This window comes from Balaenoptera borealis (genome assembly GCF_965194805.1).
Source record: "Balaenoptera borealis genome assembly, chromosome: 2".
Lineage (NCBI taxonomy): Eukaryota > Metazoa > Chordata > Mammalia > Artiodactyla > Balaenopteridae > Balaenoptera > Balaenoptera borealis.
The window spans coordinates 132683914-132708535 of record NC_138867.1 but is presented as its reverse complement, the minus strand read 5'-3'; the positions used below and the strand labels follow the sequence as shown (position 1 = coordinate 132708535).

The 24622-nt window shown below is 39.7% G+C and overlaps 1 long non-coding RNA gene across 1 annotated transcript in view; it reads right to left on the bottom strand.

The window, feature by feature from the left end:
• Positions 1-15544: 15544 nt before the first annotated feature.
• Positions 15545-24622, bottom strand: part of LOC309622882 — a 52001-nt gene continuing 42923 nt past the window's right edge. The window contains exon 5 of the long non-coding RNA XR_014241171.1: positions 15545-20390. This is a non-coding gene — a long non-coding RNA (uncharacterized lncRNA). The remainder of the gene's footprint in view (positions 20391-24622) is intronic.

Sequence of the window (24622 nt, the reverse complement as noted above, 5' to 3'; positions counted from 1 at the left end):
GGAACAAAAAAATATCAGCTGTATAGGAAACAGTAAAGTTGCAGGCATAAATTTCACCTTCTTGGTGATTACATTAAATGTTAATGAATTAAACACTCCAATTAAAAGGCAAAGCTTGGCAAAATGGATTTTTTCTTTTAACGATCCAACTGTACACTGTCTATACAAGACACTTCGGATTCAAAACACAAACAGGTTGAAAGTAAAAGGATTGGAAAAGATATACCAAGCAAACAGTAACCAAGAGGGAGCTGAAATGGCTATACTAATATCAGATAAAATAGATCTTAAGACAAAAATTGTTACTAGAGACAAAATTTCTAAGTCAATCAATGAAGAATACATAACAATTATGTGTATACCTAATGTGTATGACAGAATCCGAAAATACACGAAGAAAAAACTAACAGAATTGAAGAGAGAAATAGACAATTCAAAAGAGACTTAGCAGACACATCAACCAAATGCAATGCATGTACCTCAATTGGGTCCTGATTTAGACAAATTTTATGTGTGTGTGTATATATATATATATATATATATATATACACACACACACACACACACACACATACACACACACATGCAAGAAAATCAGGGAAATATGAACACTGAATGAATATTTGATGATATTAAGGAATTACTGTTAATTTTTTAGGTGTGATAAGGGTATTGCAGTTATGCTAAAAAAAAAGACTTCTTTTCTTTTAGAGGCATATTCTGAAATATTTTTAGATAACTTTATACGATGTATGCAATCTGGAAGGAGGAGGCAGAATATGAGGACTAGATCAAACAAGATTACTTATGAGTGGATAATTAACGTTGCTGGGTGGTGGGTCCATGGCAGTCCATTTTATTATTCTTTCTTCTTATGGATATATTCAAAGCGTTCCATAATAAAAGGCTAAAAAAGGCAGAACAAAGCTACCTGACTGCTCACTCTGAGAAGCACCAGGACCAAAAAGATTACTATTTGTCCATCCACTCAAAATTCATTTGTTGATTATTTACTATGAGTAAGTCACGGGGATAAACATGATCCCAAGTAGGCACAGATAAAAATAATTATAAACAAAGAATGGAAGATGTGTCATAAGAGAGGCCCAAATGCAGGGCTACAAGGAACTCGTGAGGGAGAGATTATTACTGATAGGGACAAGGGCAAGCCTGAAATCATAGAATATTAAGCAGGAAGAGTCTCCATCGGAATCATCTTATTTACATTTGAAAAATCTGAACTCCAGAGAGAGGAAGTCAATTTCCCCAGTTACCACAGCAACATTCTAAAAGAGCTGGGATTTATTTGTTCTGTAGCTGACATTCACAGAGAGCTTATTATGTCCTGACACCTTGCTTAGAACTTCACACATATCATTTCATTTAATCCTCACAATGTATTCCATTATTATCCCATTGTACAGAGGAGAAAACAGAGGCTCAGAGAGGTTAAGTGACTTACCCAAGTCAACACAGCTAGGAAGTGGCAGAGCTGGGTCTCAAACCTAGACAGTTTGTCTCCAGAGCCTTTTCTCTTCTCACTATAATGGGATTTAACCCAGAGTTCCTTCCATCACTCTGTGCTGGGTTATGCTGTAATAGGATACAGAGAGAGAGAGGAACAGATGTTTCAGGCAGAGGAAATGGAGGAGATTCAACTAACACTACTACTTTGCCCTATAGGGCTTTCTAGGACTGAGCACCTAGAGAAAAGAACCCTATTGCATTAATAATTTTATGCCACTAAACCATGGTTGCCTCATATAAATGAACAAAATTTGTCCACTGTAACCACTTTCCATACAGTGCTCTCTGACTCCTTGCTCTGGTTTTCTGCACTTGAGAAACAAAGCCCAGTTGTTGGGCTGCAATTCACAGGCCTACGAGACCTGTGCTTGCCCAGCTTCAAGACCAAAGAAAAAGCCTGGAGTCAGCAACAGAGACATCAGTGGTTTAACAGATTCGGCGGGGGGCAGAGGGGGTGCTTACATGTCTTAAGCAAAGTCCTGGAGTGATTCCCCACCATGTGCGGTGGACAGGAGGCAGGACGTGGTGGTAGTCTTTGCTTGGGGTGGGGGGTATTACCAGTTATAGGGGAATTGATGTCTGGTAGACTCATTAGTTACCAGGAAAACCAGTAGAGGGGCACTCCCCTCACCACTCCTTTGATAAGAACAATCACTAGCTAGGCCTGGGGCAAGTACGTAGGAAGATCAGTCATATGCATAGGGTACAGGTGAAGCAGGCACTGGTTGGGCAGGGGATGTACAGAGAGCAAGAGAGCAAACATCTTCAGTGGCCTGACCATACACCAGTTATCTCAGCCCTGCTGAGGGTCGCCAAGCCTCCTCTGGCAGTCCTTCCCCACTCCCAGCTGGACTGCAGCATGGAAGGCTCCAGGGGCCGAGCCCTCACATGCTCCCTAGCTCTTTCCTCCTCTTAGAGGGGCTCAGTGGCATCATGGAAAGCTGGGCTCTCATCTTTAGCACTAGCACAGCTCACCAAGTGACCCTGAGGAAATCATTCAACCTGGACCTCAGTTTCCCATATCTTTCACATAAAAGGGGTTAAACCAAATGAGCTTTAAAAAGGCATATTCTTCTATAAAAATATTGAATCACTATGCTGTACACCTGAAACTAATATAATATTGTAAATCAACTATACTTCAATTTTTTTAAAAGGCATATTCCTCTCGGACAAGGCATAATTCCATGAAATCAGGGAGTGAGAAGGAGACACTTAAAAAAAAATTCTCTATCAAGAGAAACAAAAAAATTTATAAACCAAATATAAAACTGAAAATTAAATATATATATAATAAATAAATATACACATGCTTATTCACTATACAGTGTTAGGGCACAGCGCTATTTTATGCCACTATTGGACACAGAATATCAGACAGACAGGCTGGAGTTTGTAGCCCAGCTTTGCCAAGCACTGGATATGTTACCTCCTTGATTATAATAATAACAACAATAATAGTTAATAGTCGTTGAATACTGCCTACATGTCACGAACTCAACACTCTACAGTGCCCTCTGGGGAAAATCATTTAAGCTTCAGTTACCACATCTATAATAAGAATGAATGGAAGCACACCATAATACAGTAGCAGTAACATTATAGTCTTCTCAGCAAAGACTTTCTAAAATCATATTATGTTATTTTGAACAAAGTGTAAGCTTGTTGAGAACAACTGCTTCATCATCATCCAGGCTAATGCAATGTTAGCATTATTATTTTTGTTAGAGAAAAAAAATTTTGTTAGCAAAAAAAAAATCTATTCAAATGTTTGTCTTTACTTTTCTTGAAAACTACTATTTTTAAATGTCATCTTATATCTTTTGGGTTGTCCATTCCAATAGCAATAATAGTAATAAATGTATTATCTCCTTACCTTTCCCATTATTATTCCAAAATAAATTCTAACAAATTCAGGTAGCTCATCATGAGATGCCACAAAGAGCAAATGAACAAAAATAAAAAACATCTGTGAGACAGGCAGGCTCTATTGAAAAGCTAGAGCCAAAAACTGAAGAATTTAAAACCATCTGTATCACAATTAGACACTCAGTTGTTCTTACCAGGCTCTAAAGAATTAAGACTATTTCCACTATCACATGGCTATGCTCTCTCAATTGGGTTTTATTATTTTTAGTGATTCAACTACAGAATCAGAAGAGTGCTCAGAGATCAACCAGTTCAGTCCCCTTTCAGTTCCAATCCTTATGTTCAGGAGAGAAAAATAAGACCCCAAAAAACAATCAGGCAGCCAATCAACTATTAGCTGTTGCACACTTATTATCATTTGCAAACCTCTCTCTAGGTTCTTGGGATACCTCATGAACAAAAGAACACTAAAGATAATCCCTGCCCTCATGACACACATTGTGGCAGGGACAAGTGACTCGTCCAAATAACACTTCAAACAGGGACAAAACTAGGTCACCCTACATCTAGACCTGGGCTAGAACATTTATACCCAGTGACCAGACACCTTGGTTTACATCAACATTTGAATCATACCTGTGATTAGGATTATTCTTCCCACATTTTGTCCAACAGGCCTTCAAAACTTTCCTTCAATTCCATCTCTTTGGCAGAGACATAAATTTCTGATTGCCAGATCAATCTGAGTTAATTACAGTGTGCTTAACCTATCTAGACAATGCAGTGTCACAGACTATAATAATTATGTCTTATAATGTGTGTAATGCTGAAAAGTTTACAAAGTTTTTTGGAATCATTTGGGAATTAGGTATCCATGCAAGGTATTCCCATATTACCCTATGCTTTCATTATAGTATTTCTTGTGTTACATTTTGTAAGTGCTTATTTTCTATCTCCCTCTCTAAACTGAAAGCTCCATGATGGGGCAGGGGCATCTGTGTGCCCCATTAGATCGATATCTGAAAGCTCCATGATGGGGCAGGGGCATCTGTGTGCCCCATTAGATCGATATCTAGCCCTAAGCCAGACACATGATTGGCATTCAATCCATATTTATAGGTTGAATGAATAAATGATCTATTTTCTCTCTCAATCTTCTTGATGACCCTTTGAAGTGGGTAGAGATTACTACTACATTTTACTGGACTGAGAACTGAGACTCAAAGTCCAGGTCACATCTCCAAGGTCACGCAGATGGTCATAATAAAACCTGATTTCCTGACAATTATTCTATGACTTTATGTTTCTTGTAGACTAGAACCACATGTTTTCCATCTCTGAGCCCTTCACAGAGTTGGTCACAGCATCTGGCCCCTAAGGAGGCAGTAGTAAACCTATTATTAAAAATTATTATTGATGAAATAGACTTTAAGTCAAAAATCTGTCTTAAGAGAAAAAGAAGGACATTATATAATGATAAGAGGATCAATATACCAGGAAGATATAACAGAACCTAACATCACAGAACCTAAATATATAAAGCAAACATTGACAAAACTGAAGGGTGAAAAAGACAGCAATACAATAATAGTAAGGAACTTCAATACTCCACTTTAAATAATGGATAGAATATCCAGACAAAAAGATCAATAAGGAAACAGAGGATTTGAACACACCATAGATCAAATGGATGTAAAAAACATATATAGAACATTCTACCTAACAGCAGCAAAATACATATTATTTTCATGTTTACACAGAACTTTCTCCAGGACAGACCACATCTTAGGTCACAAAACAAGTCTTAACAAATTTAAGAAGACTAAAATCATACTAGGTATCTTTTCTTACAACAGTGGAATAAAACTAGAAGAAATGGATAAATTCCTAAAAACACACAACCTACCAAGACTACCATGAAAAAATAGAAAGTTTGAAAAGACCTAAAATGAGTATGGAGATTAACTCAGTAATCAAAAACCTCCCAACAAAGAAAAGCCCAGGACCAGATGGCTTCACAGGGGAATTCTACCAAACATTCAGAGAAGAATTAATGCCAATCCTCAAACTCATTGAAAAAATTTAAGAGGAGGGAACACTTTCAAACTCATTTTAAGAGGACAGTATCACCCTAATAACAAAGCCAGACAAAGACACCACAAGAAAACTACAGGCCAATATCCCTGATGAATACAAATACAAAAATCCTCAACAAAATACTATCAAACCAAATCCAACACATTAAAAGGATCATACATCATGATGAAGTGGGATTTGTCACTGGAATGCAAGAATGGTTCAACATACAAAAATCAATTAATGTGATACACAACATTAATTAAATAAAGGATAAAAATCACACAATCATCTCAATAGATGCAGAAAAAGCATTTGACAAAATTCAGTACTCATTCATGATAAAAACTGTCAACAAACTAGTAATAGAAAGAAAGTACCTCAACAAAATAAAGGCCATATATGAAAAGCCCATAGCTAACATCATTCTCAAGGTGAAAAACTAAAAGCTCCTTGAAGATCAGAAACAAGGCAAGGATACCCATTCTTAACACTTCTATTCAACATAATACTAGAAGTCCTAGCCAGAGTAGTTATACAAGAAAAAGAAATAAAAGGTGTTCAAACTGGAAAGGAAGAAGCAAAATTGTGCCTGTTTGCAAATGGATATAATCTTATATATAGAAAACCCTAAAGATGCCATTAAAAAAACTATAAGAACCAATAGACAAATTCAGTGAAGTTTTGGGATACTAAAAAAAAAATCAACAAATTATCTGAAAAGGAAATTAAGAAAACAATCTCACTTACAATTACACCAAAAAGAATAAGATATATAGGACTAAAGTTAACTAACAGAGGTGAAAAACTTGTACACTAAAAACTACAAAATACTGATGAAAGAAATTAAAGACACAAACAAATGGAAAGACATCCAGTGTTCACGGATTAGAAACCTTAATATTGTTAAAATGTCCATAATACCCAAAGTGATCTAGTGATTCTATGCAGTCTCTACCAAAATCCTAATGGCATTCTTCATATATATATATAAATATATTTATTTATTTATTTATTTATTTATTTATTTATTTATTGGAGTATAATTGCTTTACAATGTTGTGTTAGTTTCTGCTGTACAACAAAGGGAATCAGCTATATATATACATATTTCCCCATATCCCCTCCCTCTTGAGCCTCCCTCCCACCCTCTCTATCCCATCCCTCTAGGTCATCACAAAGCATCAAGCTTCTCTCCCTGTGCTATGCAGCAGCTTCCCACTAGCCACCCATTTTATATTTGGTAGTGTATATATGTCAATGCTACTCTCTCACTTAGTCCCATCTTCCCCTTCTCCCCCTGTGTCCTCAAGTCCATTCTCTACGTCTGCATCTTTATTCCTGCCCTGCCACTAGGTTCATCAGTACCTTTTTTTTTAGATTCCTAATGGCATTCCTTAATAGAAAAACAATTTTAAAATTCATTTGAAACCACAAAAGACCAGGATTAGCCAAATCAATTTTGAGAAAGAAGAACAAAGCTGGAGGGATCACAATTCCAGATTTCAAAATATATTACAAAGCTACAGTAATCAAAACAGTGTGGTGGGGTGGCTTCACTGGTGGTGCAGTGGTTGAGAATCTGCCTGCCAGTGCAGGGGACACGGGTTCAAGCCCTGGTCTGGGAAGATCCCACATGCCGTGGAGCAACTGGGCCCATGAGCCACAACTACTGAGCCTGCGCGTCTGGAGCTTGTGCCCCGCAACAAGAGAGGCCGTGACAGTGAGAGGCCCGCGCACCGCAATGAAGAGTGGCCCCTGCTCACCGCAACTAGAGAAAGCCCTCACACAGAAACGAAGACCCAACACAGCCAAAAATAAAATAAATAAATAAATAAATTTATTAAAAAAAAAAAAAAACAGTATGGTGACTTCCGTGGTGGTGCAGTGGTTAATAATCTGCCTGCCAATGCAGGGTACATGGGTTCGAGCCCTGGTCTGGGAAGATCCCACATGCCATGGAGCAACAAAGCCCGTGTGCCACAACAACTGAGCCTGTGCTCTAGAGCCCACGAGCCACAACTACTGAGCCCGCATGCCACAACTACTGAAGCCCGTGAACCTAGAGCCCGTGCTCCGCTACAAGAGAAGTCACTGCAATGAGAAGCTCGCACACCACAACGAAGAGTAGCCTCTGCTCGCCGCAACTAGAGAAAGCCCACACGCAGCAACAAAGACCCAATGGAGCCAAAAATAAAATTAATTAATTAATTTTTTTAAAAAAACTGTATGGTACTGGCATAAAGACAAACATATAGACCAGTGGAACAGAATAGAGAACCCATAAATAAATCTACACATGTACAATCAAATTATCTTTGACAAAGTTGACAAGAATACATAATGGGGAATGGATTGTTTCTTCAACAAATGGTGTTGGGAAAACTGGATAGCTACATGCAAAAGAAGGAAATTGGACCTTTATCTTATATCATAAACAAAAATCTACTCAAAATATATTCAAGACTTAAACATAACACCTGAAACTGTAAAACTCCTAGAAGAAAACATAGAAGAAAAGCTTCATAACATTGGTCTCAGCAATGATTTCATGGATATGACACCAAAAACACAGTCAACAAAAGCAAAAATAGATGAAAACAGATGAGGCTAAAAAGCTTCTGCACAGCAAAGGAAACAATCAACAGAGTAAAAAAGGCACCCTATGGAATGGGAGAAAATATTTACAAACCTTTTATGTGATAAGGAGTTAATCTTCAAAATATATATGAAACTCCTATAACTCAATAGGAAACAAACAAACAAACAAAAAACTAATGTAGGCTAAGGACTTGAATAGACACATAGACACTTCTCCAAAGAAGACATACAAATGGCCAAAAAGTATATGAAAAAATGTTCAATGACACTAATTGTGTGGGAATGCAAATCAAAACCACAATGAGATATCACCTCATACCTCTCAGGATAGTTACTATCAAAAAAACACAAAAGACAACAAGTGTTGGTGAGCTTGTGGAGAAACTGGAACCTTTGTACACTGTTGGTGGGAATGCAAAATGGTGCAGCCACTATGGAAAATAGTATAGAGTTTCCTCAAAAAATTAAAAATAGAACTACAACACGATCCAGCAACTCCACTTCTGGATATTTACCCAAATGAACTGAAATCATGATCTCAAAGAAATATTAGCACTCCCATGTTCAGCTGATTATGTGCAGCCCTATTCACAATATTCAAGATGTGGAAACAACCTGAATATCCATTGACAGATGAATGGATAAAGAAAATGAGATATATACATATATGGACTATTATTAAGCCTTAAAAAGGAAGTTCTGACACATGCTACAACATGGATGAAACTTGAAGACATTATACTATGTGAAATAAACCAGTTATAGAAAGACAAATACTGCATAATTCCACTCATATGAGGTATCTAAAATAGTCAAATTCATAAAACTAGAGAGTGGAATGATGGTTGCCAGGGGCTGGAGAGAGGGGGAAATGAGGAGTTACTAATCAACAGGCATAAAGTTTCAGTTAAGTCAGATGAGAAAGCTCTAGAATTACTATAAAACATTGTACCTATAGTCAACAATACTGTATTATATACTTAAAAATCTGTTAAGAGGTTAGATCCCATGTTAAGTGTTCTTACCACAATAAAATTTAAAAATTTTAAAGAAGTGTTATTATTATTATTATTATTATTATTATCAAGAAGAAGAAGAAATAAAAATAATTTGCTAAAAGAAAGAAGCTCTGGAGTCAGACGGTTCAAATCCCAACCCTGCCAGTTACTAGCTGAGGGACCTTGGGTGGGCTTCTTCATATACTTATACATCATATAAAAAGAACATCATAGTTCCTATCACCAAGGAGGCTGGGAGGATTAAAAGAGATATCGCATGTAGAGGTCAACACAACATTGGCATTTCCCATGCAAGACCTTCAGGCCAAGGCCCCCTCCCCAGACCCACAGAAAAGGCAAAGCCTTCTTCAAACTTGCTCATATCGTGCAGATGTACCAAACCAGGGGCTTCTAAGACCTGGATGCTCACAAAGTGGTCCCCACCTGGACAGGAGGCCCTCGTAATCCCATTCAAAGTCCCTGAAAGGCTTCTTCCCAGCCTCTGCTCAACTCAAAGTTTGCTTGTCAACTCCTACAGGTTCCTGCAGCTTCACCTGGTGGTTTGTGTATGAAAAACTCTAAATGCCTCAGTTGGCATATGAATAAAGGAAATGTTTTGGTTTTTTTTTTAAATGTTATTTACGTATTTATTTATGGCTGTGTTGGGTCTTCGTTTCTGTGCGAGGGCTTTCTCTAGTTGTGGTAAGCAGGGGCCACTCTTCATCGCGGTGCGCGGGCCTCTCACTATCGCGGCCTCTCTTGTTGCGGAGCACAGGCTCCAGACGCGCAGGCTCAGCAATTGTGGCTCACGGGCCTAGTCACTCCGCGGCATGTGGGATCTTCCCAGACCAGGGCTCGAACCCGTGTCCCCTGCATCGGCAGGCAGATTCTCAACCACTGCACCACCAGGGAAGCCCAGGAAATGCTTTTTGTTCAAACTAAAACCTTTGAAGAAACAAGCCAGGGGCTGACATAAGAGAGCAGCCTGACAGTCAGCACAGGCCAAGTAAATAGACTAACAGTATTAATAGAACTATGTGAACAATAGGAGGCACCATAACTCTCCCACATATCCCCAAATAAACAAAGCCCCAATCCACAAGCACCACAGACTGGATGACAGCAGGCTGGAAAATGCTGCCTAGAAATCAATCCCCAGTCTTTGTTCTGTTTTCCAAATCATTTAGCACAGAGACATTTGCTACATTGGACCTTCTGACATGAAAGCCACCGCTAAATAGTTCTGACAATTCTTGAGTGCTATTTATTGTAGTTTATGACCTCTACAAGGGAAAAGCTTGCAGCTGCTCTTCGAAACCCAACACTTTTTTAAACCTTCATTCATTTAACAAATATTTACTGGACACTCACTCTGTGTCACTGAACTAGATCCTGAGGATCTAGCAGCAGCAAACAAAACAGAAATGGTTCCTGCCCTCAGGGAAACTATATTCTAATGGCACAGACAGACAAAAGCAAGTAGACAAAGAAACAAAATAATTACTAATTGCGGTAAGTTCTACAAAGGAAGCAAATGAGGAATTGACATGGGGAATAATAGTAAAGTTTGAGGAAAGAGATAACATTTTAGCTAACATTCAAAGAACAAGGACGGAAAGCCATGAAAAGAGATGGCGCTTGTATAATTCCATTTGTATAGAATGTCCAGAAAAGCAAATCTATAGATACAGAAAGTAGATTAGTGGTTGCCTAGGGCTGGGGGTGTGAATGGGGAGTGAGTGTAAACAGGCATGAGGTTTCTTTTTGGGGTGATGGAAATGTTCTAAAATTAGATTGTGGTTGGTGATTGCACAACTGTAAATGTATGAAAATCACTGAATAGCATATAAAATAGGTGAATTTTATGATATAAAATTATCTCAATAAAGTGACAGAGACAGAAAATGGATGGATGGATAGATGGATGGATGGATGGATGACAGATAGATAGATAGATAACAGAAATATACAGACAGATAGATGGACAGATGGATGGGTAGATTGATGATAGAAAGAGAGAGAGACTGAGACAGAGACTAAAGCCGAGGATACAGTCTTTTCTGAGGGCTCCTGAGCAGCTCTCACCAAACTCACACAGTGCTTCTCCTGGGTTAGCCAAGATTCTGATCCCTGATATCAGTATGGAGGTTCCTTAAAAAATTAAAAATAGAATTACCATATGATCCACCAATCCCACTCCTGGGCATATATCCAGACAAAACTATAATTCAAAAAGATACATGCACCCTTATGTTCATTGCAACACTATTTACAATAGCCAAGACACGGAAGCAACTTAAGTGTCCATCAACAGATGAATGGATAAAGGAGATGTGGTACATATACACAATGAAATACTACTCAGCCATAAAAAAGAATGAAATAATGCCATTTGCAACAACATGGATGGGCCTAGAGTTTACCATACTAAGTGAAATAAAGTCAGACAGGGAAAGACAAATATCATATATCACTTATATGTGGAATCTAAAAAAAAATGATACAAATGTACTTATTTACAAAACAGAAAGAGACTCACAGACATAGAAAACAAACTTACGGTTACCAAAAGGGAAAGGGGGGTGGGGGAGGGATAAATTAGGAGGTTGCGATTAACATATGCATACTACTATATATAAAATAGATAACCAACAAGGACCTACTATATAGCACAGGGAACTATACTCAATATTTTGTAATAAGCTACAAGGGAAAAGAATCTAAAAAGGAATATATATATTAGTTAGTTCCTGAAACTAACACAATATTGTAAATCAACAATACGTCAATAAAATAAATAAATAAAAATAAAATGGAGAAAAAAAATATTCTGATTCCTGAATTAAAGGGACTCTATAGGAGAGAACAGAGGTTTTTTTCCTTACTTATCTTTCTGGTGGCTTTGATTCAAAACAGAGACCATATATTAATTACTAAGAGTCATACTTAATCTGAGCCTATCTGCATAACAATTAAACTGTTCCTGAATTTCGGTTCAGGAGAGACAGAAAGAGAGATGGGAAGATCATCTCAGGTGGAGGGAACAGCATGCACAAGTGTTCTCATGAGGGAAGGCACCTGGCACGTGCGAGGACTGAGGGAACCACTGTTCTGGAATCAGCGAGAGGTAGGCAAGTGAAGAGAACAGGGCCACCAGGTCACACGAGGCCTCCATGGCCATGGTAAGGAACAAGGTGCTTTCCACTCTACAAAGTGGACTCGCTGTATTCGCCCTTCAAGTTATTCATGTTTTGATGAAGAAACAAAAGGCAGAATATAGAGAGATGATACATCCTTGATGTTTTATAATGTCCTGCCCGACACAATCTCCCATTGGCTCTGCCAACAACCCAGTCAGAAGACACGGTTTTATGAACTTCAGTTAGGAGATGAGGAAACTGATACATAATGAAGTTAAACTGACTTGCCCAGGTTGACACAGCCATTAACATGGAAGCTAGGAACCACCTTTATTTTATAAACAAATTCTCCCCATTTTCAAACTTGTGGTTTACCAAAATCCACATTACCAATCTCCCTATATTAGTTATCCAACTCAGCATAACAAACCTCCCCAAAACTCAGTAGCTCAACACAACCCTTAATGTTGCCCAGGAATCGATGGGACAGCTGGGCGATTCTGTTGATCTAGACCAGACTCAACCAATCTTCACTGGCCTTGTTCACATGTCTGTCACCTGGCTGGTCAGCTGGGACCCAGCTGGTCTAACTAACATGCCAAGCCAACAGGCTGACTGGTGGCTGAAGGCAAAGGAAGTGATTGGGCCACATATATTTTATCATATCGTATTATGGCAATAGGCTAGCTGAGGCGTTTTACATGGCAACCGTAAGGTTCCAAGCGAGCAAGTGGAAACATGCAGTGCTTCTTGAGACCTAGGCTTAGAACTGGTACCCACCTCTTCTGCTGCATTCTATTGGCTAAAGAAAGGGACAAGTCCAGCCCAGAATCAAGGGGAAGAAAAACAGATTTTACCTCTTAATGGGAAGAGGTACAAAGACCCATTGCAAGCCAAGAATACAGGGAGGAATGAAGGATTATTACCATTTTTGCAATCTACTATAATCCCATTCCCACAAAGAGCAAGAAGTAAAGTTCCCCTAAAGGACTACTGATCAGGAATTATTCCTGGAGTCTCACTGCCCTCTCTGGTCATCTCTGGTTGTGAGGAAGCAAGAGAGGATTATAATATCTGTTCATCAGTTTTTCTTCCCCTACCGACACCTCTTTCTTAGAGTCTCCTTGAGGGCCTCTGGCTCAACCCCTCCACCCTGGCCATAGCTCACCAGATGGATGGACAGGATGAACATTTCACGCAACCTGGCCAAAGACACTGTATTTGTTCCCTAGGGCTGCTATAACAAAGTACCACAATGGAGTGGCTTGAAACAACAGAAATTTATTCTCTCACAGTTCCGAAGGCTGGAAGTCCAAAATGAAAGTGTTAGCGGGGTTGGTTCATATTTCATGTTCTAGGGAAAATTTTTGTCCCATGCTTCTCTCCTAGCTTCTGACAGCTCCTGGCAATGCTTGGCATCTCATGGCTTGTGGCAATATAACTCCAATCTTTGCTTCTGTTCCCACATGGCATTCTCCCCTGTGCCTATGTCTCTTCTGTTTCATCTTCTTATAAGGACCCTAGTCATTGGATTAGGGTGCACCTTAATCCAGTAGGACCTCTTTTTAATGAATTACATCTTCAAAAATGTTATTTCCAAATAAAGTCACATTCTGAGGTTCCAGGTCAACATGCATTTTGGGGGATATCATTCAACCCAGTACAGGGATTCTCTGTCCCAGGTATTTGGAATTAAGACTTGGAAACACTTATTTGTCTTTGTTAATTCTGGAACAAAAGAGACATGTAAGGAGCTGGAATGGCCATTTCCTTCCATGTATGTAAAACAGAGAAAGTCAAACTACAGAGAGGAAAAGAGTGAAGCAGATTTTTAGAAAGAAGCAGAGATGACAAAACATGCTGAGATGGACAGAAAGACAAAGAGAGACACAGACCTTCCATCTTGGTTTCTCAGGGTCTTCAGAGCCCTGGCTCAGTTCCTCACAGGACCAGGTTGCACTCTCTACCTTCAAACTCCAATAGATACTGTCATATCCTTCCAATAAACTTCTCTCTTTGGTGTAAGTTAGTGTGAATGGATTCTGTTAATTGCAACCTAAAAACTTCCACACAGCCAGAGATGACTTCTTTATCCTGCCGAGATGTTTCTGGTGGCCAGCCTGGCTGGGGGTGCCACAGGAAGATGTCAATCATGAAGTGGACAGTCTTATCCTGGATATTGCTGTTGTCTCTGTTCATTGCACAATGTTACACACGGTGGTTAGGTTCCCAGACCAGCCCCCAAACGATCTTTAATCTTACAATGCTGTTAGCATGCTAACTCAGTTACAGAACAAGTAGATTAATAAGTCAATGTATAAAACTGCATTCAAATATGTCAAATAAACTCACAAAATCTCCTTTACAGCCTGCCAAAATTAGGGATGTCTCCTCTCCCTACTCATTCTTTGTCTTTTGTTTTGTTTTTAATTTTTCAGGAAACAGAGATAGAGACTGCTCAAAGTGTTTTCACTCTCCTTGTAATCTCAATTGCAGTGTTCAGTGATGTCATAATATGTAATGGACAATTTGGCCACTCAGTATCCTGTGAACATCCGATAAGTCCATCATTTCCAAGGAACAAGCCAGAACTCACTTTCCCAGCCTCCCTTGCAGCTCAAGTTTAAGTGTATGACCTAGCTTTGCCAACCTGATACAAGTAAGCCTTAAATTTGGAAAGGAACCACATGGGAAAGCAGCACTATGCCAAATCCACATTTTAATGAACAAAGTTGTGAAAGTATCTAAGGGACATTTGTGACAGAGCTTCTGTTCCTAACATTACCAGTGAAAGCACCAGTTTTTATGCTAAGCGGTTGTGCTGTCCTCATTGTAGTGTCCCCAAAGTGTCATTTGGGCTTTGTTTCTGAATAAATAGCCAGCCTCAAGCTTCATCTCTGGCCTTCTCTGAGATTCTGTGAGCCTCCTGTTTCCTTTAATGAAACCCTTTCTCAAATAAACCAGCAAAAGTGGATTCTGTTGCTTTGAATTAAGAACCCTGACTGAGGGCTTCCCTGGTGGCGCAGTGGTTGAGAGTCTGCCTGCCAATGCAGGGGACACGGGTTCGAGCCCTGGTCTGGGAGGATCCCACATGCCACGGAGCGACTGGGCCCGTGAGCCACAATTGCTGAGCCTGCGCGTCTGGAGCCTGTGCTCCGCAACAAGAGAGGCCGCGACAGTGAGAGGCCCGCACACCGCGATGAAGAGTGGCCCCCGCTCGCCACAACCAAAGAAAGCCCTTGCACAGAAACGAAGACCCAACACAGCCAAAAATAAATAAATAAATTAATTTAAAAAAAAAAAAAATCTCTTTAAAAAAAAAAAAAAAAGAACCCTGACTGAGAGAAGATATTTCTGGTAGTATTGCTCCTACCTTCTACCAAAAGTAGGATTCTTCAACCATCTAGACTATCTTGAGCACTTGAGCTGGATTGTCTCACATAGCCTCAGATGTGGGTAACAGGACTGTTCTGACACCTTTCATTGTTTGCCTCTTAAAAGCAACTTAGAATCCATGGCGGCATCCCCCATCAAAACTGAAAGGTATATTTTTCATATATGTTATAAAGATATAAATACAAATAAGCATAATTTCTAAATATTGGGGCTTTAAACAATGATTTTTCAGAAACTATATAATCTACCCCTTATTACAAAAATGCAGCCTATCTTTTATGAGGGGCACCAAGACCTCAGCTTATCTTGCTTGACAGTAGTCATCGTAGTCTTTCAAACTCATCTGTTCTCACTGGAAGGAAAAAGTATGACATTCCAGTGACAGGTGTTTCAGGTTCCACAAAGGGTATCTTTCCAGGGGTCTTCCATAACTCAATCCATTTGTACATTTTTTTTTCTGTGAATTTAATTTTTCTGTGATATCTGATCATGCCACTCCACTGAGTAAAACTCAAGTCATTCTGTACTGACTTTGGAAAAAAGTCCAAATTCCTTAGCATTATACATAAGGCCAAACAATGCCTGTCTCTCCAGCCCCATGTCTTGCTATGCTTTAAAACTCTACTCCTTGTCTCCAACATTCCGCTCTCAGCTATACTCCACTACTTGTGCTTCATTCACTGAATGGGGTATACTGTTCCTTGCCTCTGTAGCCTTGCTCACACTGCTCCATCTGCCAAGAGTCACCTACTGTACTTTGCCCAAATGATAAACACTTATCCTTTTATCGATACCCAACACCAGTGTCAACTACTCTAGAGTATCTGCATATTCACATATGGATTTCATTTGATAAGAACTCTTTCATTTGTAAGTTAACAAATCATTCATACTGTCTTGAATTGGGAAAATGATTTGAACACTTTACAAAAGAAGATTTACAAGTGGCCAATAAGCACATGAAAATATATTCACTATCATTAGTCATAATAGAAATGCAAATTAAAATCTCAATGAGATACCATTTGACAACCATTAGAACGGTTAAAATTATAAGAACTGACAAAAAGAATGTTGGCTAGGATATGGAAAAACTGGTACTCTCAAAAATTGCTGATGGGAGTGTAAAATGGTATAGGTACTTTGAAGAACTGTTTGCCACTTTCTTCTAAAATTAAACACATATCTACCTATGACCCAGCAATTCCATCTCTGGATACTTATCCATGAGAAATAAAAATATAAGTCTACAAAAACACTCATACAAGTATATTCAAAGCAGCCCTATCATAATAGTGTAAAATGGAAATAATCCAAATACCCATCAATAGGAAAATGATAATCACATGTTATATATTCATACAACTGAATACTACTCAGCTGTATAATAGAACCAAACTCTAATATACACAACAGCATGGATGAATCTCAAAAACATTGTGCAGAGCAAAAGATGCCACACCAAAAAGTAAAGACTGCATGATTCCATTCATATGAAATTCTAAAAAAGGAAAATATAATCTATAGTGACGGAAGTCAAAAAGTGGTTGTCAGGGGAGGGGGCAGGAGGAAGATTAACTGGAAAAGGACACAAAGGATGACCTCCTGAAGTGATAGAAATGTTTTATATACTGTTTTGGATGGTGGTTGCTCAAGTTATATATTTGTGGAAACTTGTCAAAATGAATATTTAATCTGTACAATTTTTTTTAATTTAATAAACAGTATTTATTAAAAGTACATAGATCATGGAAGTACTTTTAAATAAGCAATCTCTGGGATGTGGGTTCACAAGACTCAACCAAGTGAAATCCCTGCAGTGAGTTCCTTCTTTTGGGGGGAGGGGTAGAGAGGTTAGAGTTCTAAAATGACAGTGACAATGATGGCAGGAGTCAAGAGTAAACGATAAGAAAGGTTGGTCCTAAGGAGGGAGCTGAGAGAAGGGAAGCTTATGGGCTCACTGGGCTGTACCATCAGGGCTTGGTGTCTTCAAAGGTGTCAAGGAAGAGGATGAACAAGGAGTCAGGTAAGACTTGCTAGTGTGGTGGGAATTAGTTCAAAGAGTTACACGCATAGAAAATCAGAATGCTTGGAGTATAATTAGGAGGCTGGGAAGTTATTCTAAGGAAGAAAATGGCTGTGTTGTGTGTGCTATTGGGAAAGCGATTCTGAGTTGGTTACTGATATTCAAACACCTGCACTAATTAGGTGTGTTCATCTGGTATGAGTGGGGTGAACTTTGATAGACATTCCAGGTGAGGGGGGAAAAGATGCAGGGTTAAAGCTACTTTGCGAAACCTAGAGTGGGAGGGAGACATTGTGAAATAACATTAAAAGCATGAGCTTTGGAAATCAAATGGATCTGAATGATAATTTATTTATTAACCAGATATTTGGTCAAATATTCTGGGCGTTTCTGTGAGGTGGGTTTTCAATGAGATTAACACTTAAATTGGTAGACGACTAAAGTAGATTGCCCTGTATAACGTAGGTGGCCCTCAGTCAGTTGAAGGCCTGAAGAGACAAAAAGGCCGACTCTCCTCCGAGTAAGAGGGAATTTTTCCTGCCTCATGGCCTTCAAACTGGAACATCGGCTTTTTCCCGCCTTTTGGACCCAGAACGGAATGATACCTTTGGCTCTCCTGGGTCTCCAGATTGCAACTCACCCTGCAGATTTTGGGACTTGCCAACCTCCATAAGCAAATGAGCCAATTCCTTATATCCTTATAACAAATATCTCTATATATGTATATATTATATATACACACACATATATCCACATCCTATTGGTTCTGTTTCTTTGGAGAACCCTAATACAACCTGGGTTCAAATCATGGTTGTTTCTTAATAACTGTGTGACCTTAAGCAAGCCCTTTAACCTCCCTGAGCCTATAAAATGGAAATAATTAAAAATCCATTTAGCACAGGATTGTAACAAGGATTAACTGAAATAATTTCACAAAGCATTGAGCACAGTATCTGACACATAGTGATCAATAAATGGAAGTTGTTGTCAACATTATTTTTATTATTATTATAGAAGGCTCTCTTTTGAGGAAAAAAATGCAGGTAAAACAGGACCTAAAGATGTATTTTTGGTGAGGGTGGTAGGAACGTGTGTAGGAAATGTCAAAGCTTTACCTAGTCAACAGCAAAGAGTCCCTTGTTCTTTCTTTCTAGTGTTCTCCCCTATTTTCACGAAAGCTACTTCTCTGTTTCATCTCTCTCATGTAACTCTTTGTATGGGAAAATTCAGCTGAACCACTTTCTAAAACCCTAATTAAAATCTTGTTAAAAATCTTCCAAATATACATCACTTTTTCTTGACTTAAACATAGTGGATGTAAAAATGTGGCCCTTCTGATTTAGGATGTCGCAGTGGTACTGAGTTTTTACAGAAAATATTAGTAATCACTGTAATGCACGATGTATTTTCAAAACTAAATTTCTCATAGCAATTTATTTTGCTGTCAGCCTTTCATAAAATTAAGTGTGGCATCAATTCCAGTTTACTAAGAGTTTTGGCTAGTAACACTTTATTGTAAAAATCCCCTCCCTTTGACAATTTTAAGGAAGAGAATAATATCTTCATTTTATATTCTTAAATCTTTTCTCAGGATAAGCATGAAATATCATTGTGCAGAAACTGATTCCATTTCAAATGTAAACATTTCATTTAGCAACCAGTCTTAACTATCCACAGATGCAGCTGAGGTTCTGAAATTCCCATTTTTTAAAAGAGTAAAAAGACTGGCCAACTCCTCTGTGAAAAGAACCTGATTAATGCCAGTGTGTGGATTAGTTCTGGCCTGGAGAGCAGACAAAGTTCTATCATCTTGAATCTAAAACTACAGCACACTACTGAGATCCCAAAATAACTTAGAGTCTGGTCGTTGGTTTTATTTTCCTTGGCTCCTTCCTCATGGGTGGTGGTGGTGGGACTGGGGGAGAGGTTAAGGTGGGCCTGGAGAAGGGAACTGTGTTCGCTACAGCAGCAATATAGGTCCACTGCCCAGTCCCCTCAACTATAAAAAAAACTCTCCCTTCCCAAAATGGGCAATCTGGTTTGGAAAACTCACATTTACTCAATGAAACAAAACTACAAAAACCGTAGCTCTTACTACATGCTAGCCCTATTCTAGATGCTAGAGATACAAAGATAGATACTAGTTCATAGCCCCAAGAGTTTAGTCTAGTCGGAGAAACATGTTAGTGAACAATCACAGCACAGTGAACAACCGAATAACAGATGTGACTCAAAGAAAGCAGGGACAACTTGGGGAAAGGGAAGACTTCACAGAAATGCTAATAGGCTGTCTTCAGGATGCAGGTGGTCCATTCCAAGGTTAAGTATTTTTAAAGCAAGAACTCAATTTCCAGACTAAAAACCTTAATTTCTGAACGTGAAAACTTTACGTTCAGGTTCTTATAATCTATCACATACACACACAACAATAACCCAAAGGGAAATTAGCTCAGTTTGAGAACATGATTCATCATCATTCACACCTGCTCAATTTAAGTCCCTCCCCAAATACGCATTACACTGAGGAATATGTGGTAGCAACTCCCCAAAATTAGGACAGAGAGACTTTTGTTGCTATAGAACAATATAAAACACTACGCATACCTCTGGATGTGTTCAGTTGTTGGATTGTAAACTGTTAGTCCTTTTTAAACTCTGTTAAGATGGATACCGAACAAGGAATAATGCCCTAAACTCTTGCAGTTTCCATATTTATATCTGAAAAATCTCCAATTTACCAAGGCCAATGTGGTATTTCTGGAAAAAGAAAATGAAAAACTACACATTTGATTTATGGATTTCTGTCATTCATTCATGTCATAATCCTAAAAGCTACCTTTATTCCACAACTTTCCACCATTTCTTTCTAAGAAAAGGGCATATAAAAAGGTTTTTTGTTTTTTAAGGTTATAGCCTTCAAAAACTTGAAATATAAATTTGAATGATCCAACAATTAGAAAATGTTCCCCTACTACCATCTGACATTCCCAGTTTATCATTCTATTTAATATTCTTTTGTAACATCTAACACCCTTCACCTAACAAGGTCAAAGGTTCCTTGAACACTGTTTTATAAGCTGCCTACAGACACAATCCCTGTGAAACCTGAGGATGCCACACCAACAGAATGCAGGTCACTGTGATACGGAAGACCGCTCCGCAAAGTCAAAACTGTAGTTCATTTTACACTGACAGCTTCTTTCCAGAACTCCCTCCCCGCCCCCCGCCTCCTCCCGCCCCAAAGAACGGGAAAGTGTCGATTTTATAAGACGTCTGGCCCTGCTTTCTTCAAAACGAAGCTTTTATCTGATTCCTGAAAGGTCACCTCGGTACTCCCAGGGCTCAGGATGCAGCGCCTGGGTTTTTGACCATGGGTGTTGGCTCCTCAACCGGTGACCTTCAGGCCTCTGTGCTTAGCCCGACCCCTGGACGGCCTTCACACCACAGAAGGCACCATCCCTACCACTGCCACTGATTCAGACACGGCGGCTCAGTGGGGGCCCGGCCGCCCCCCCAAACCACTGTTGGCGACGCTGGCCAAGCACAGGGCCCCGCTCAGAAAGGCTGAGCGACCGCCCCACCGAGGTCACCTAGGACCGACGCCCCGATGGGCTCGGTCCACACCGCCTGACCAAGCCCTTGCCGAGCCCCGCTCCTGTTCTGACTTCAGCCCACACCGCACCCCATCCACCAGGTAACTTTCCAGAACCCTGGCCCTCTCTGGGAAGTCCCGACTCGCATCCAGGAGGGAACCCCAATTCGTTTATTGAACGCCTACGCTGAGCTCAGGGCTGGGCTGGCACGCGGAGGAGACCCTTCGCCCTGGCCTAAGGAAGCGCCGGCGTTCCAGCAGCTCGGGCTGGGGCCTGTCCTCCAGGAGGACCAACAGCGGGGCAGCAAGGGACCGGGAGAACCGCGCCCCCAACCCCCAGGTCCCCTCTGCCCGCCTTTACCTAGCCAGACCCCACCAGGGCCGCCGGAGCTAAAATTAGAAACGAGTGTGAAGCGCGCTCACGTGCACTCGGCGCAGCTGGGCCAGGGCCGCGGCCGGGTGAGTCACGGCTCCGCCCCCACCCGCCGAGGACCTAATCTGTACAATTTTTAATGTAAAGTATACCTGAATTTAAACTGGCTTTAAAAATGAATCCTCTCCATAGATCCATACATGTGTATACACACATTCTTCCTGTAATTTCTGTATGTTCCCAGACCACAGAAGTTCACACACCCTGGATTAAGAACTCGTGGACAACATGACTCCTAAGAGCTTTCCAATATCTCACATTCTCTGAATTCTCTGAAGAAAAAACAATTCTGGAATCACAAGGTAATTACAAAGTCAATGGGGAAAAATTAGTCCCCCAAATTCCATTCATTCCCATTTCACCTATAACATAAACCAAGAAACACACACACGGTCTTCCTTGGAGGTTACCTGCAAAGGTTAACATCTTTATCCGCGCCCTGTGGAGCAGAGGCGGAAGTTAGGGAACTCATTGTAAAGAACAACATGGATTGGAGACCGCTGCTAGCCAGAGGAGACACAGCATGAAACAGAAGCCCTGGTTTGGAGCCTCAGTTTTACCACTAACAAGCTGAAGAACCCTAAAGGAATTCTGGAATCAATCAGGCCAACTGTCTCATTTCAAAGATCAACACTCTGAGTTCCAGAGAAAGGGATTAACTGGCTCAAGGTCAAATAGCAAGTAAGTAGCAGAGCCTGAGTTAGAACCCTGTCTTATCAAACCCAACTGTTGTGCACCCTGTTGTTTTGTTTGGCCAGTGTCTATTTTCTAGGAATTTCTTCTTTGTTCCATTATACACAGGGCTATAGTAGAGCTGCTATGTTCCTTCAAAGCAACCCACACTACCAGGCCTACAGTTTATGGGTCAGAGGGAGAGGGGAGAGGAAGGAGAGGAGGAGGAGGAGGAGGAGCAGGAGGAGGGAAGAGAGAAAGATTCCATCTGTTTCTTAAATTTTATTTATTTATTTATTTGTATTTTTTTCCTGTTAGAAGTTCGTCTTTTGAAGTTAGTTTTTTTGTTGTTGTTGTTTATTTTTCATTGAGGTATAGCTGATGTACAATAGTATACAAGTTTCAGGTGTACAACAGTGATTCACAATTTTTAAACGTTATATTGCATTTTTAGTTATTATAAAATACTGGTTATATTCCTTGTGTAGTCCATCTGCTTTTAGATGCTTGTACAAGGAGCCTGTGGCAATGGCCATTACCTGCAATGGTCTGGAAAATCCCTAAGTCAGAGGTACCCAAGGACTAGGCCTGTTAATCAGCTTACAGATTATTTATATAGAGCTTTTGAGAGTTCAGAGAATATTCAAGAAGGTATTTAGTAGAAGAAATTAGAAACATAGGCAGGATGCGCTTAGACATCAGTTTTAGTGTTTTTTGGGGGGGGGGATATGTCTCCTCAGGCAAGGGAAACAAAAGCAAAAATAAACAAATTGGACTACATCAAACTAAAAAGCTTTTGCACAACCAAGGAAACCAACTAAATGAAAAGGCCATCTACTGAATGGGAGAAGATATTTGCAAATAATATATCCAATAAGGGGTTAACATTCAAAATATGCAAAGAACTCATACAATTGAACATCAAAAAAACAAACAACCTGATTAAAAACGGAGTATATGAATAGACATTTTTCTAAGGAAGACATACAGATAGCCAACAGACACATGAAAAGATGTTCAACATCACTAAGCATCCAGGAAACACAAATCAAAACCACAATGAGGGGGCTTCCCTGGTGGTGCAGTGGTTAAGAATCCACCTGCCAATGCAGGGGACAGAGGTTCAAGCCCCGGTCCGGGAAGATCCCACATGCCGCGGAGCAACTAAGCCTGTGCACCACAACTACTGAGCCTGCGCTCTAGAGCCTGCGAGCCACAACTACTGAGCCCGTGTGCCGCAACTACTGAGCCTGCATGCCGCAACTACTGAAGCTCACGCCCCTAGAGCCCGTACTCTGCAACAAAAGAAGCCACTGCAATGAGAAGCCCGCGCACTGCAACAAAGAGTAGCCCCCGCTCACTGCAACTAGAGAAAGTCCACACATAGCAACGAAGACCCAACACAGCCAAAAATAAATAAATAAATTTATTTAAAAAAAAAAAAAACCACAATGAGATATCACCTCACATCTGTCAGAATGGCTATCATCAAAAAGACCACAAATAGCAATTGTTAGCTAGGATGTGGAGAAAAAAGAACCCTCACGCACTGTTGGTGGGAATGTAAACTGGTGCAGCCACTATGGAAATCAGTATGGAGGTTCCTCAAAAAAATTAAAAACAGAACTACCATATGACCCAGCAATTCCACTCCTGGGCATATATCTGAAGAAAATGAAAATACTAATTAGAAAAGATATATGTACCCCTATGTTCATAGCAGCATTATTTAAATAGCCAAGATATGTAACGAACCCAGTGTCCAACAATAAATAAATGGATAAAGGAGATGCGATATACATACAAAACATAAACAGAGTTATAGATACAGAGAATAAAAAGGTGGTGGCCAGAGGGGAGGAGGGTTGGGGGAGGAAATAAATAGATGAGGGAGACTAAGAGGTACAAACTTACAGTTGCAAAATAAATGAGTCATGGATATGAAATGTACAGCATGGGGAATATAGCCGATACCTATGTAATATCTTTGTATGGTATTACGTAACTAGATTTATCATGGTGAACATTTTGGAAATGTACAGAAATAGTGAATCACTATGTTTTGTAACAGGAACCAAAAATAGTGTTGTAGCTCAATTATACTTCAAAAACAAAAAAACCCATACAAACAAACTCATGGATAAAGAGATCAGATTTGTGGTTACCAGAGGCGGGGGTTGGGGGAGGGGGAACTGGATGAAGGCGGTCAAAATGTACAAGCTTCCAGTTATAAGACAAATAAGTACTAGGGATATAATGTGCAACATGATAAATATAATTAACACTGCTATA